General features: G+C 46.0%; 7 non-coding genes across 7 annotated transcripts; all 7 read left to right on the forward strand.

The window, feature by feature from the left end:
* Positions 1-1,171: 1,171 nt before the first annotated feature.
* Positions 1,172-1,362, forward strand: LOC130306089 (U2 spliceosomal RNA). Its single transcript, XR_008855488.1, has one exon. It is a non-coding gene; the product is annotated as a U2 spliceosomal RNA (small nuclear RNA).
* A 2,093-nt stretch (positions 1,363-3,455) lies between these two features.
* On the forward strand, positions 3,456-3,646 carry LOC130306090 (U2 spliceosomal RNA). The gene has a single exon (XR_008855489.1). It is a non-coding gene; the product is annotated as a U2 spliceosomal RNA (small nuclear RNA).
* A 2,077-nt stretch (positions 3,647-5,723) lies between these two features.
* On the forward strand, positions 5,724-5,914 carry LOC130306092 (U2 spliceosomal RNA). The gene has a single exon (XR_008855490.1). It is a non-coding gene; the product is annotated as a U2 spliceosomal RNA (small nuclear RNA).
* A 2,089-nt stretch (positions 5,915-8,003) lies between these two features.
* Positions 8,004-8,194, forward strand: LOC130306093 (U2 spliceosomal RNA). Its single transcript, XR_008855491.1, has one exon. It is a non-coding gene; the product is annotated as a U2 spliceosomal RNA (small nuclear RNA).
* A 2,090-nt stretch (positions 8,195-10,284) lies between these two features.
* LOC130306094 (U2 spliceosomal RNA) lies at positions 10,285-10,475 on the forward strand. Its single transcript, XR_008855492.1, has one exon. It is a non-coding gene; the product is annotated as a U2 spliceosomal RNA (small nuclear RNA).
* Positions 10,476-12,570: 2,095 nt separating this feature from the next.
* LOC130306095 (U2 spliceosomal RNA) lies at positions 12,571-12,761 on the forward strand. Its single transcript, XR_008855493.1, has one exon. It is a non-coding gene; the product is annotated as a U2 spliceosomal RNA (small nuclear RNA).
* A 2,084-nt stretch (positions 12,762-14,845) lies between these two features.
* LOC130306097 (U2 spliceosomal RNA) lies at positions 14,846-15,036 on the forward strand. The gene has a single exon (XR_008855496.1). It is a non-coding gene; the product is annotated as a U2 spliceosomal RNA (small nuclear RNA).
* Positions 15,037-15,206: the final 170 nt, after the last annotated feature.

The raw sequence follows: 15,206 nt of genomic DNA on the forward strand, positions 1-15,206 counted from the left end.
GCGACAAATTCAGACAGGAAAAATCAGTATAAATCCTTAGAAAATTATCCCCCAGTGTCTCCATCTGCTGGCGGTATTGAATAAGCATTGCTGCACTGATGGGGTATGCATTAGACGAAAAAAAAGAAGAAAAAGAAGAATAATACGCCCAGAAAAGAGGCGAAAAGGAGAAAAACGTAAAAAAACGTGAAAAAAAAGTAAGAGGAAGAGAAGGGAAAAAAAGGTGGAAATGGGTTTAAAAGTGATTTCGGCGGAGAATATATATATATATATATATATATATATATATATATATATACGCGCACACACACACATATATATAAACGTATTCTCCGTTGAGATATTGCAGCCGCTGCTGTGTCCAGGCCCAGGAGCCTTAGCACTGTGCTGTGATGTCACTCAATACCACTGACATCACTAGGTGTAAACAACATCTCTCCTTTGCTGTGTATGTGACTATGGAGCTGTTTGGTGATGTCGTCTATTATGGCCTTCATAGAAGCAACAGGAGATTGTTGCATCCATCTAGAACCCTCAGAACTACAGTGCTATGATGTCACTCACTTCCACAGGCCTTGCAGAGTGTAAACAACAACAACCCAGCTTTGTTGTGTATGTAACCATAGGGATTTGTGATGTCACCTAGAACCTTCACAGCAGCGACAGCTTTATGAGGAGCATCAGCACTGCTCTGCCTGAGCAGAACCATCACCGCCATAGGTTGTCAAATAACCCGGATTTAACCCACACAGGTAAGTCCAATGGGGTGCAGGCATGTCCTCTATGCTTACAGCTTCCCGTGGGTGTTGGTTTGATACCGTTTGGGGACAGCCAAGGAGGCATCTGCAGGCAACAAAGGTAGGTGTGTGCTTGTGTGTGTGTTTCCTATGCAGATCCTAAGCCCAGTGTCACATGCAAGTAGGAGGAGTAAGAAGGGTTCCTGGCAAATCCGGGTTATGGATTGCATTTAAAAAGGCCCCGTGGGAGTGCAATGGGCCCCTGTCTTGCTGCTTAGCAATAATGGTATGGGTTTAGGTTCTGCTGTGTGTACTGGTGGTTGACTGCCCCCCAGCCCAGAGTGTGCATGGAAAATTGTCTGGCAGCCTCCCTGACAGCAAGCAGTGATAGTGCCCATGAAGGGGACCTTGTTGGGCCCGCCCCTTTCACGGTTATCGCTTCTCGGCCTTTTGGCTAAGATCAAGTGTAGTATCTGTTCTTATCAGTTTAATATCTGATACGTCCCCTATCTGGGGACCATATATTAAATGGATTTTTGAGAACGGGGGCCGATTTCGAAGCTTGCTTCCGTCGCCCTATGCATTGACCCGATATGGCAGTATCTTCGGGTACAGTGCACCACCCCCTTACAGGGTTAAAAAGAAAGATTCCTACTTTCATTGCTACCTGCTTGCTGGCTAGCCAGCTAGCCAGCCCTGTGGGCCTTGCTGCTGCTGCTGCAGCCAAAAAACAAAAGGTGGTGCTGCTGCTGCTGCTTCTGCTGCTTCTGCTTCTGCTTGTGTCTGGCCGCTGTTGGAGCGTCCAGGCACAGGACTTCTGCTGCTGCTGACTAAATGGCCTCCTTAATTGGATCATTTGAGTAGCCAGCACACCTGTGCAGGTAGGGCATGACATGATAGGCAGCTGCCTTGATAGCGGGTGGGTGCTGAATGTTCCTAATTGACAAAATAAGATTAATGCTTATGAAGAAATATAAAATCTCATCCCTTCCCCAATATCGCGCCACACCCCTACCCCTTAATTCCCTGGTTGAACTTGATGGACATATGTCTTTTTTCGACCGTACTAACTATGTAACTATGTAACATAACATGGGGGGGGTCTCCTGGCTGTTCACACAGGTGTGTCATTGCTGTACATTGACCATGCATTGCTTCTGTGGTATTGCAAAGGCAAAGACAAATGCTTCCAGCCATCCATTGCACTAATGGATTGGTCATCAGCTGGCTGTCTATGTCCCGCATCAATATAGACCAAAGTACAGAGGGTTAGGCTATGCTATTGTGCACCTACCTGATGCATCAGAAGGTGCGAGGCCCTTGCTAAATTCTGTGCACAGACTTTGAGATCTATACTTTAGACTGTATCTAAACCTGCTCCAACATGGACTGACATTCTGGCCTACTTTCAGCCGATGCGACTTGTCTGTCGCTGAACAGTCGCTTTTTATGTATTCAGCACCTATGTATAATGTTGTAAAAATGCTCTAGAAGCTAAAGTCGCAGAAATGTCACACATATTTGGCCTGCAACTTTCTGTGCGACAAATTCAGACAGGAAAAATCAGTATAAATCCTTAGAAAATTATCCCCCAGTGTCTCCATCTGCTGGCGGTATTGAATAAGCATTGCTGCACTGATGGGGTATGCATTAGACGAAAAAAAAGAAGAAAAAGAAGAATAATACGCCCAGAAAAGAGGCGAAAAGGAGAAAAACGTAAAAAAACGTGAAAAAAAAGTAAGAGGAAGAGAAGGGAAAAAAAGGTGGAAATGGGTTTAAAAGTGATTTCGGCGGAGAAATATATATATATATATATATATATATATATATATATATATATATATACGCGCACACACACACATATATATAAACGTATTCTCCGTTGAGATATTGCAGCCGCTGCTGTGTCCAGGCCCAGGAGCCTTAGCACTGTGCTGTGATGTCACTCAATACCACTGACATCACTAGGTGTAAACAACATCTCTCCTTTGCTGTGTATGTGACTATGGAGCTGTTTGGTGATGTCGTCTATTATGGCCTTCATAGAAGCAACAGGAGATTGTTGCATCCATCTAGAACCCTCAGAACTACAGTGCTATGATGTCACTCACTTCCACAGGCCTTGCAGAGTGTAAACAACAACAACCCAGCTTTGTTGTGTATGTAACCATAGGGATTTGTGATGTCACCTAGAACCTTCACAGCAGCGACAGCTTTATGAGGAGCATCAGCACTGCTCTGCCTGAGCAGAACCATCACCGCCATAGGTTGTCAAATAACCCGGATTTAACCCACACAGGTAAGTCCAATGGGGTGCAGGCATGTCCTCTATGCTTACAGCTTCCCGTGGGTGTTGGTTTGATACCGTTTGGGGACAGCCAAGGAGGCATCTGCAGGCAACAAAGGTAGGTGTGTGCTTGTGTGTGTGTTTCCTATGCAGATCCTAAGCCCAGTGTCACATGCAAGTAGGAGGAGTAAGAAGGGTTCCTGGCAAATCCGGGTTATGGATTGCATTTAAAAAGGCCCCGTGGGAGTGCAATGGGCCCCTGTCTTGCTGCTTAGCAATAATGGTATGGGTTTAGGTTCTGCTGTGTGTACTGGTGGTTGACTGCCCCCCAGCCCAGAGTGTGCATGGAAAATTGTCTGGCAGCCTCCCTGACAGCAAGCAGTGATAGTGCCCATGAAGGGGACCTTGTTGGGCCCGCCCCTTTCACGGTTATCGCTTCTCGGCCTTTTGGCTAAGATCAAGTGTAGTATCTGTTCTTATCAGTTTAATATCTGATACGTCCCCTATCTGGGGACCATATATTAAATGGATTTTTGAGAACGGGGGCCGATTTCGAAGCTTGCTTCCGTCGCCCTATGCATTGACCCGATATGGCAGTATCTTCGGGTACAGTGCACCACCCCCTTACAGGGTTAAAAAGAAAGATTCCTACTTTCATTGCTACCTGCTTGCTGGCTAGCCAGCTAGCCAGCCCTGTGGGCCTTGTCGCTGCTGCTGCAGCCAAAAAACAAAAGGTGGTGCTGCTGCTGCTTCTGCTGCTTCTGCTTCTGCTTGTGTCTGGCCGCTGTTGGAGCGTCCAGGCACAGGACTTCTGCTGCTGCTGACTAAATGGCCTCCTTAATTGGATCATTTGAGTAGCCAGCACACCTGTGCAGGTAGGGCATGACATGATAGGCAGCTGCCTTGATAGCGGGTGGGTGCTGAATGTTCCTAATTGACAAAATAAGATTAATGCTTATGAAGAAATATAAAATCTCGTCCCTTCCCCAATATCGCGCCACACCCCTACCCCTTAATTCCCTGGTTGAACTTGATGGACATATGTCTTTTTTCGACCGTACTAACTATGTAACTATGTAACATAACATGGGGGGGGTCTCCTGGCTGTTCACACAGGTGTGTCATTGCTGTACATTGACCATGCATTGCTTCTGTGGTATTGCAAAGGCAAAGACAAATGCTTCCAGCCATCCATTGCACTAATGGATTGGTCATCAGCTGGCTGTCTATGTCCCGCATCAATATAGACCAAAGTACAGAGGGTTAGGCTATGCTATTGTGCACCTACCTGATGCATCAGAAGGTGCGAGGCCCTTGCTAAATTCTGTGCACAGACTTTGAGATCTATACTTTAGACTGTATCTAAACCTGCTCCAACATGGACTGACATTCTGGCCTACTTTCAGCCGATGCGACTTGTCTGTCGCTGAACAGTCGCTTTTTATGTATTCAGCACCTATGTATAATGTTGTAAAAATGCTCTAGAAGCTAAAGTCGCAGAAATGTCACACATATTTGGCCTGCAACTTTCTGTGCGACAAATTCAGACAGGAAAAATCAGTATAAATCCTTAGAAAATTATCCCCCAGTGTCTCCATCTGCTGGCGGTATTGAATAAGCATTGCTGCACTGATGGGGTATGCATTAGACGAAAAAAAAGAAGAAAAAGAAGAATAATACGCCCAGAAAAGAGGCGAAAAGGAGAAAAACGTAAAAAAACGTGAAAAAAAAGTAAGAGGAAGAGAAGGGAAAAAAAGGTGGAAATGGGTTTAAAAGTGATTTCGGCGGAGAATATATATATATATATATATATATATATATATATACGCGCACACACACACATATATATAAACGTATTCTCCGTTGAGATATTGCAGCCGCTGCTGTGTCCAGGCCCAGGAGCCTTAGCACTGTGCTGTGATGTCACTCAATACCACTGACATCACTAGGTGTAAACAACATCTCTCCTTTGCTGTGTATGTGACTATGGAGCTGTTTGGTGATGTCGTCTATTATGGCCTTCATAGAAGCAACAGGAGATTGTTGCATCCATCTAGAACCCTCAGAACTACAGTGCTATGATGTCACTCACTTCCACAGGCCTTGCAGAGTGTAAACAACAACAACCCAGCTTTGTTGTGTATGTAACCATAGGGATTTGTGATGTCACCTAGAACCTTCACAGCAGCGACAGCTTTATGAGGAGCATCAGCACTGCTCTGCCTGAGCAGAACCATCACCGCCATAGGTTGTCAAATAACCCGGATTTAACCCACACAGGTAAGTCCAATGGGGTGCAGGCATGTCCTCTATGCTTACAGCTTCCCGTGGGTGTTGGTTTGATACCGTTTGGGGACAGCCAAGGAGGCATCTGCAGGCAACAAAGGTAGGTGTGTGCTTGTGTGTGTGTTTCCTATGCAGATCCTAAGCCCAGTGTCACATGCAAGTAGGAGGAGTAAGAAGGGTTCCTGGCAAATCCGGGTTATGGATTGCATTTAAAAAGGCCCCGTGGGAGTGCAATGGGCCCCTGTCTTGCTGCTTAGCAATAATGGTATGGGTTTAGGTTCTGCTGTGTGTACTGGTGGTTGACTGCCCCCCAGCCCAGAGTGTGCATGGAAAATTGTCTGGCAGCCTCCCTGACAGCAAGCAGTGATAGTGCCCATGAAGGGGACCTTGTTGGGCCCGCCCCTTTCACGGTTATCGCTTCTCGGCCTTTTGGCTAAGATCAAGTGTAGTATCTGTTCTTATCAGTTTAATATCTGATACGTCCCCTATCTGGGGACCATATATTAAATGGATTTTTGAGAACGGGGGCCGATTTCGAAGCTTGCTTCCGTCGCCCTATGCATTGACCCGATATGGCAGTATCTTCGGGTACAGTGCACCACCCCCTTACAGGGTTAAAAAGAAAGATTCCTACTTTCATTGCTACCTGCTTGCTGGCTAGCCAGCTAGCCAGCCCTGTGGGCCTTGCTGCTGCTGCTGCAGCCAAAAAACAAAAGGTGGTGCTGCTGCTGCTTCTGCTGCTTCTGCTTCTGCTTGTGTCTGGCCGCTGTTGGAGCGTCCAGGCACAGGACTTCTGCTGCTGCTGACTAAATGGCCTCCTTAATTGGATCATTTGAGTAGCCAGCACACCTGTGCAGGTAGGGCATGACATGATAGGCAGCTGCCTTGATAGCGGGTGGGTGCTGAATGTTCCTAATTGACAAAATAAGATTAATGCTTATGAAGAAATATAAAATCTCATCCCTTCCCCAATATCGCGCCACACCCCTACCCCTTAATTCCCTGGTTGAACTTGATGGACATATGTCTTTTTTCGACCGTACTAACTATGTAACTATGTAACATAACATGGGGGGGGTCTCCTGGCTGTTCACACAGGTGTGTCATTGCTGTACATTGACCATGCATTGCTTCTGTGGTATTGCAAAGGCAAAGACAAATGCTTCCAGCCATCCATTGCACTAATGGATTGGTCATCAGCTGGCTGTCTATGTCCCGCATCAATATAGACCAAAGTACAGAGGGTTAGGCTATGCTATTGTGCACCTACCTGATGCATCAGAAGGTGCGAGGCCCTTGCTAAATTCTGTGCACAGACTTTGAGATCTATACTTTAGACTGTATCTAAACCTGCTCCAACATGGACTGACATTCTGGCCTACTTTCAGCCGATGCGACTTGTCTGTCGCTGAACAGTCGCTTTTTATGTATTCAGCACCTATGTATAATGTTGTAAAAATGCTCTAGAAGCTAAAGTCGCAGAAATGTCACACATATTTGGCCTGCAACTTTCTGTGCGACAAATTCAGACAGGAAAAATCAGTATAAATCCTTAGAATATCCCCCAGTGTCTCCATCTGCTGGCGGTATTGAATAAGCATTGCTGCACTGATGGGGTATGCATTAGACGAAAAAAAAGAAGAAAAAGAAGAATAATACGCCCAGAAAAGAGGCGAAAAGGAGAAAAACGTAAAAAAACGTGAAAAAAAAGTAAGAGGAAGAGAAGGGAAAAAAAGGTGGAAATGGGTTTAAAAGTGATTTCGGCGGAGAAATATATATATATATATATATATATATATATATATATATATATATATATACGCGCACACACACACATATATATAAACGTATTCTCCGTTGAGATATTGCAGCCGCTGCTGTGTCCAGGCCCAGGAGCCTTAGCACTGTGCTGTGATGTCACTCAATACCACTGACATCACTAGGTGTAAACAACATCTCTCCTTTGCTGTGTATGTGACTATGGAGCTGTTTGGTGATGTCGTCTATTATGGCCTTCATAGAAGCAACAGGAGATTGTTGCATCCATCTAGAACCCTCAGAACTACAGTGCTATGATGTCACTCACTTCCACAGGCCTTGCAGAGTGTAAACAACAACAACCCAGCTTTGTTGTGTATGTAACCATAGGGATTTGTGATGTCACCTAGAACCTTCACAGCAGCGACAGCTTTATGAGGAGCATCAGCACTGCTCTGCCTGAGCAGAACCATCACCGCCATAGGTTGTCAAATAACCCGGATTTAACCCACACAGGTAAGTCCAATGGGGTGCAGGCATGTCCTCTATGCTTACAGCTTCCCGTGGGTGTTGGTTTGATACCGTTTGGGGACAGCCAAGGAGGCATCTGCAGGCAACAAAGGTAGGTGTGTGCTTGTGTGTGTGTTTCCTATGCAGATCCTAAGCCCAGTGTCACATGCAAGTAGGAGGAGTAAGAAGGGTTCCTGGCAAATCCGGGTTATGGATTGCATTTAAAAAGGCCCCGTGGGAGTGCAATGGGCCCCTGTCTTGCTGCTTAGCAATAATGGTATGGGTTTAGGTTCTGCTGTGTGTACTGGTGGTTGACTGCCCCCCAGCCCAGAGTGTGCATGGAAAATTGTCTGGCAGCCTCCCTGACAGCAAGCAGTGATAGTGCCCATGAAGGGGACCTTGTTGGGCCCGCCCCTTTCACGGTTATCGCTTCTCGGCCTTTTGGCTAAGATCAAGTGTAGTATCTGTTCTTATCAGTTTAATATCTGATACGTCCCCTATCTGGGGACCATATATTAAATGGATTTTTGAGAACGGGGGCCGATTTCGAAGCTTGCTTCCGTCGCCCTATGCATTGACCCGATATGGCAGTATCTTCGGGTACAGTGCACCACCCCCTTACAGGGTTAAAAAGAAAGATTCCTACTTTCATTGCTACCTGCTTGCTGGCTAGCCAGCTAGCCAGCCCTGTGGGCCTTGCTGCTGCTGCTGCAGCCAAAAAACAAAAGGTGGTGCGCTGCTTCTGCTGCTTCTGCTTCTGCTTGTGTCTGGCCGCTGTTGGAGCGTCCAGGCACAGGACTTCTGCTGCTGCTGACTAAATGGCCTCCTTAATTGGATCATTTGAGTAGCCAGCACACCTGTGCAGGTAGGGCATGACATGATAGGCAGCTGCCTTGATAGCGGGTGGGTGCTGAATGTTCCTAATTGACAAAATAAGATTAATGCTTATGAAGAAATATAAAATCTCATCCCTTCCCCAATATCGCGCCACACCCCTACCCCTTAATTCCCTGGTTGAACTTGATGGACATATGTCTTTTTTCGACCGTACTAACTATGTAACTATGTAACATAACATGGGGGGGGTCTCCTGGCTGTTCACACAGGTGTGTCATTGCTGTACATTGACCATGCATTGCTTCTGTGGTATTGCAAAGGCAAAGACAAATGCTTCCAGCCATCCATTGCACTAATGGATTGGTCATCAGCTGGCTGTCTATGTCCCGCATCAATATAGACCAAAGTACAGAGGGTTAGGCTATGCTATTGTGCACCTACCTGATGCATCAGAAGGTGCGAGGCCCTTGCTAAATTCTGTGCACAGACTTTGAGATCTATACTTTAGACTGTATCTAAACCTGCTCCAACATGGACTGACATTCTGGCCTACTTTCAGCCGATGCGACTTGTCTGTCGCTGAACAGTCGCTTTTTATGTATTCAGCACCTATGTATAATGTTGTAAAAATGCTCTAGAAGCTAAAGTCGCAGAAATGTCACACATATTTGGCCTGCAACTTTCTGTGCGACAAATTCAGACAGGAAAAATCAGTATAAATCCTTAGAAAATTATCCCCCAGTGTCTCCATCTGCTGGCGGTATTGAATAAGCATTGCTGCACTGATGGGGTATGCATTAGACGAAAAAAAAGAAGAAAAAGAAGAATAATACGCCCAGAAAAGAGGCGAAAAGGAGAAAAACGTAAAAAAACGTGAAAAAAAAGTAAGAGGAAGAGAAGGGAAAAAAAGGTGGAAATGGGTTTAAAAGTGATTTCGGCGGAGAAATATATATATATATATATATATATATATATATATATATATATATATATATACGCGCACACACACACATATATATAAACGTATTCTCCGTTGAGATATTGCAGCCGCTGCTGTGTCCAGGCCCAGGAGCCTTAGCACTGTGCTGTGATGTCACTCAATACCACTGACATCACTAGGTGTAAACAACATCTCTCCTTTGCTGTGTATGTGACTATGGAGCTGTTTGGTGATGTCGTCTATTATGGCCTTCATAGAAGCAACAGGAGATTGTTGCATCCATCTAGAACCCTCAGAACTACAGTGCTATGATGTCACTCACTTCCACAGGCCTTGCAGAGTGTAAACAACAACAACCCAGCTTTGTTGTGTATGTAACCATAGGGATTTGTGATGTCACCTAGAACCTTCACAGCAGCGACAGCTTTATGAGGAGCATCAGCACTGCTCTGCCTGAGCAGAACCATCACCGCCATAGGTTGTCAAATAACCCGGATTTAACCCACACAGGTAAGTCCAATGGGGTGCAGGCATGTCCTCTATGCTTACAGCTTCCCGTGGGTGTTGGTTTGATACCGTTTGGGGACAGCCAAGGAGGCATCTGCAGGCAACAAAGGTAGGTGTGTGCTTGTGTGTGTGTTTCCTATGCAGATCCTAAGCCCAGTGTCACATGCAAGTAGGAGGAGTAAGAAGGGTTCCTGGCAAATCCGGGTTATGGATTGCATTTAAAAAGGCCCCGTGGGAGTGCAATGGGCCCCTGTCTTGCTGCTTAGCAATAATGGTATGGGTTTAGGTTCTGCTGTGTGTACTGGTGGTTGACTGCCCCCCAGCCCAGAGTGTGCATGGAAAATTGTCTGGCAGCCTCCCTGACAGCAAGCAGTGATAGTGCCCATGAAGGGGACCTTGTTGGGCCCGCCCCTTTCACGGTTATCGCTTCTCGGCCTTTTGGCTAAGATCAAGTGTAGTATCTGTTCTTATCAGTTTAATATCTGATACGTCCCCTATCTGGGGACCATATATTAAATGGATTTTTGAGAACGGGGGCCGATTTCGAAGCTTGCTTCCGTCGCCCTATGCATTGACCCGATATGGCAGTATCTTCGGGTACAGTGCACCACCCCCTTACAGGGTTAAAAAGAAAGATTCCTACTTTCATTGCTACCTGCTTGCTGGCTAGCCAGCTAGCCAGCCCTGTGGGCCTTGCTGCTGCTGCTGCAGCCAAAAAACAAAAGGTGGTGCTGCTGCTGCTTCTGCTGCTTCTGCTTCTGCTTGTGTCTGGCCGCTGTTGGAGCGTCCAGGCACAGGACTTCTGCTGCTGCTGACTAAATGGCCTCCTTAATTGGATCATTTGAGTAGCCAGCACACCTGTGCAGGTAGGGCATGACATGATAGGCAGCTGCCTTGATAGCGGGTGGGTGCTGAATGTTCCTAATTGACAAAATAAGATTAATGCTTATGAAGAAATATAAAATCTCATCCCTTCCCCAATATCGCGCCACACCCCTACCCCTTAATTCCCTGGTTGAACTTGATGGACATATGTCTTTTTTCGACCGTACTAACTATGTAACTATGTAACATAACATGGGGGGGGTCTCCTGGCTGTTCACACAGGTGTGTCATTGCTGTACATTGACCATGCATTGCTTCTGTGGTATTGCAAAGGCAAAGACAAATGCTTCCAGCCATCCATTGCACTAATGGATTGGTCATCAGCTGGCTGTCTATGTCCCGCATCAATATAGACCAAAGTACAGAGGGTTAGGCTATGCTATTGTGCACCTACCTGATGCATCAGAAGGTGCGAGGCCCTTGCTAAATTCTGTGCACAGACTTTGAGATCTATACTTTAGACTGTATCTAAACCTGCTCCAACATGGACTGACATTCTGGCCTACTTTCAGCCGATGCGACTTGTCTGTCGCTGAACAGTCGCTTTTTATGTATTCAGCACCTATGTATAATGTTGTAAAAATGCTCTAGAAGCTAAAGTCGCAGAAATGTCACACATATTTGGCCTGCAACTTTCTGTGCGACAAATTCAGACAGGAAAAATCAGTATAAATCCTTAGAAAATTATCCCCCAGTGTCTCCATCTGCTGGCGGTATTGAATAAGCATTGCTGCACTGATGGGGTATGCATTAGACGAAAAAAAAGAAGAAAAAGAAGAATAATACGCCCAGAAAAGAGGCGAAAAGGAGAAAAACGTAAAAAAACGTGAAAAAAAAGTAAGAGGAAGAGAAGGGAAAAAAAGGTGGAAATGGGTTTAAAAGTGATTTCGGCGGAGAAATATATATATATATATATATATATATATATATATATATATATATATATATACGACGCACACACACACATATATATAAACGTATTCTCCGTTGAGATATTGCAGCCGCTGCTGTGTCCAGGCCCAGGAGCCTTAGCACTGTGCTGTGATGTCACTCAATACCACTGACATCACTAGGTGTAAACAACATCTCTCCTTTGCTGTGTATGTGACTATGGAGCTGTTTGGTGATGTCGTCTATTATGGCCTTCATAGAAGCAACAGGAGATTGTTGCATCCATCTAGAACCCTCAGAACTACAGTGCTATGATGTCACTCACTTCCACAGGCCTTGCAGAGTGTAAACAACAACAACCCAGCTTTGTTGTGTATGTAACCATAGGGATTTGTGATGTCACCTAGAACCTTCACAGCAGCGACAGCTTTATGAGGAGCATCAGCACTGCTCTGCCTGAGCAGAACCATCACCGCCATAGGTTGTCAAATAACCCGGATTTAACCCACACAGGTAAGTCCAATGGGGTGCAGGCATGTCCTCTATGCTTACAGCTTCCCGTGGGTGTTGGTTTGATACCGTTTGGGGACAGCCAAGGAGGCATCTGCAGGCAACAAAGGTAGGTGTGTGCTTGTGTGTGTGTTTCCTATGCAGATCCTAAGCCCAGTGTCACATGCAAGTAGGAGGAGTAAGAAGGGTTCCTGGCAAATCCGGGTTATGGATTGCATTTAAAAAGGCCCCGTGGGAGTGCAATGGGCCCCTGTCTTGCTGCTTAGCAATAATGGTATGGGTTTAGGTTCTGCTGTGTGTACTGGTGGTTGACTGCCCCCCAGCCCAGAGTGTGCATGGAAAATTGTCTGGCAGCCTCCCTGACAGCAAGCAGTGATAGTGCCCATGAAGGGGACCTTGTTGGGCCCGCCCCTTTCACGGTTATCGCTTCTCGGCCTTTTGGCTAAGATCAAGTGTAGTATCTGTTCTTATCAGTTTAATATCTGATACGTCCCCTATCTGGGGACCATATATTAAATGGATTTTTGAGAACGGGGGCCGATTTCGAAGCTTGCTTCCGTCGCCCTATGCATTGACCCGATATGGCAGTATCTTCGGGTACAGTGCACCACCCCCTTACAGGGTTAAAAAGAAAGATTCCTACTTTCATTGCTACCTGCTTGCTGGCTAGCCAGCTAGCCAGCCCTGTGGGCCTTGCTGCTGCAGCCAAAAAACAAAAGGTGGTGCTGCTGCTGCTGCTTCTGCTGCTTCTGCTTGTGTCTGGCCGCTGTTGGAGCGTCCAGGCACAGGACTTCTGCTGCTGCTGACTAAATGGCCTCCTTAATTGGATCATTTGAGTAGCCAGCACACCTGTGCAGGTAGGGCATGACATGATAGGCAGCTGCCTTGATAGCGGGTGGGTGCTGAATGTTCCTAATTGACAAAATAAGATTAATGCTTATGAAGAAATATAAAATCTCATCCCTTCCCCAATATCGCGCCACACCCCTACCCCTTAATTCCCTGGTTGAACTTGATGGACATATGTCTTTTTTCGACCGTACTAACTATGTAACTATGTAACATAACATGGGGGGGGGGGGGGGTCTCCTGGCTGTTCACACAGGTGTGTCATTGCTGTACATTGACCATGCATTGCTTCTGTGGTATTGCAAAGGCAAAGACAAATGCTTCCAGCCATCCATTGCACTAATGGATTGGTCATCAGCTGGCTGTCTATGTCCCGCATCAATATAGACCAAAGTACAGAGGGTTAGGCTATGCTATTGTGCACCTACCTGATGCATCAGAAGGTGCGAGGCCCTTGCTAAATTCTGTGCACAGACTTTGAGATCTATACTTTAGACTGTATCTAAACCTGCTCCAACATGGACTGACATTCTGGCCTACTTTCAGCCGATGCGACTTGTCTGTCGCTGAACAGTCGCTTTTTATGTATTCAGCACCTATGTATAATGTTGTAAAAATGCTCTAGAAGCTAAAGTCGCAGAAATGTCACACATATTTGGCCTGCAACTTTCTGTGCGACAAATTCAGACAGGAAAAATCAGTATAAATCCTTAGAAAATTATCCCCCAGTGTCTCCATCTGCTGGCGGTATTGAATAAGCATTGCTGCACTGATGGGGTATGCATTAGACGAAAAAAAAGAAGAAAAAGAAGAATAATACGCCCAGAAAAGAGGCGAAAAGGAGAAAAACGTAAAAAAACGTGAAAAAAAAGTAAGAGGAAGAGAAGGGAAAAAAAGGTGGAAATGGGTTTAAAAGTGATTTCGGCGGAGAAATATATATATATATATATATATATATATATATATATATATATACGCGCACACACACACATATATATAAACGTATTCTCCGTTGAGATATTGCAGCCGCTGCTGTGTCCAGGCCCAGGAGCCTTAGCACTGTGCTGTGATGTCACTCAATACCACTGACATCACTAGGTGTAAACAACATCTCTCCTTTGCTGTGTATGTGACTATGGAGCTGTTTGGTGATGTCGTCTATTATGGCCTTCATAGAAGCAACAGGAGATTGTTGCATCCATCTAGAACCCTCAGAACTACAGTGCTATGATGTCACTCACTTCCACAGGCCTTGCAGAGTGTAAACAACAACAACCCAGCTTTGTTGTGTATGTAACCATAGGGATTTGTGATGTCACCTAGAACCTTCACAGCAGCGACAGCTTTATGAGGAGCATCAGCACTGCTCTGCCTGAGCAGAACCATCACCGCCATAGGTTGTCAAATAACCCGGATTTAACCCACACAGGTAAGTCCAATGGGGTGCAGGCATGTCCTCTATGCTTACAGCTTCCCGTGGGTGTTGGTTTGATACCGTTTGGGGACAGCCAAGGAGGCATCTGCAGGCAACAAAGGTAGGTGTGTGCTTGTGTGTGTGTTTCCTATGCAGATCCTAAGCCCAGTGTCACATGCAAGTAGGAGGAGTAAGAAGGGTTCCTGGCAAATCCGGGTTATGGATTGCATTTAAAAAGGCCCCGTGGGAGTGCAATGGGCCCCTGTCTTGCTGCTTAGCAATAATGGTATGGGTTTAGGTTCTGCTGTGTGTACTGGTGGTTGACTGCCCCCCAGCCCAGAGTGTGCATGGAAAATTGTCTGGCAGCCTCCCTGACAGCAAGCAGTGATAGTGCCCATGAAGGGGACCTTGTTGGGCCCGCCCCTTTCACGGTTATCGCTTCTCGGCCTTTTGGCTAAGATCAAGTGTAGTATCTGTTCTTATCAGTTTAATATCTGATACGTCCCCTATCTGGGGACCATATATTAAATGGATTTTTGAGAACGGGGGCCGATTTCGAAGCTTGCTTCCGTCGCCCTATGCATTGACCCGATATGGCAGTATCTTCGGGTACAGTGCACCACCCCCTTACAGGGTTAAAAAGAAAGATTCCTACTTTCATTGCTACCTGCTTGCTGGCTAGCCAGCTAGCCAGCCCTGTGGGCCTTGCTGCTGCAGCCAAAAAACAAAAGGTGGTGCTGCTGCTGCTGCTTCTGCTGCTTCTGCTTGTGTCTGGCCGCTGTTGGAGCGTCCAGG

The sequence above is a fragment of the Hyla sarda genome, unplaced genomic scaffold (genome assembly GCF_029499605.1).
Source record: "Hyla sarda isolate aHylSar1 unplaced genomic scaffold, aHylSar1.hap1 scaffold_1355, whole genome shotgun sequence".
In the NCBI taxonomy this organism is placed as follows: domain Eukaryota; kingdom Metazoa; phylum Chordata; class Amphibia; order Anura; family Hylidae; genus Hyla; species Hyla sarda.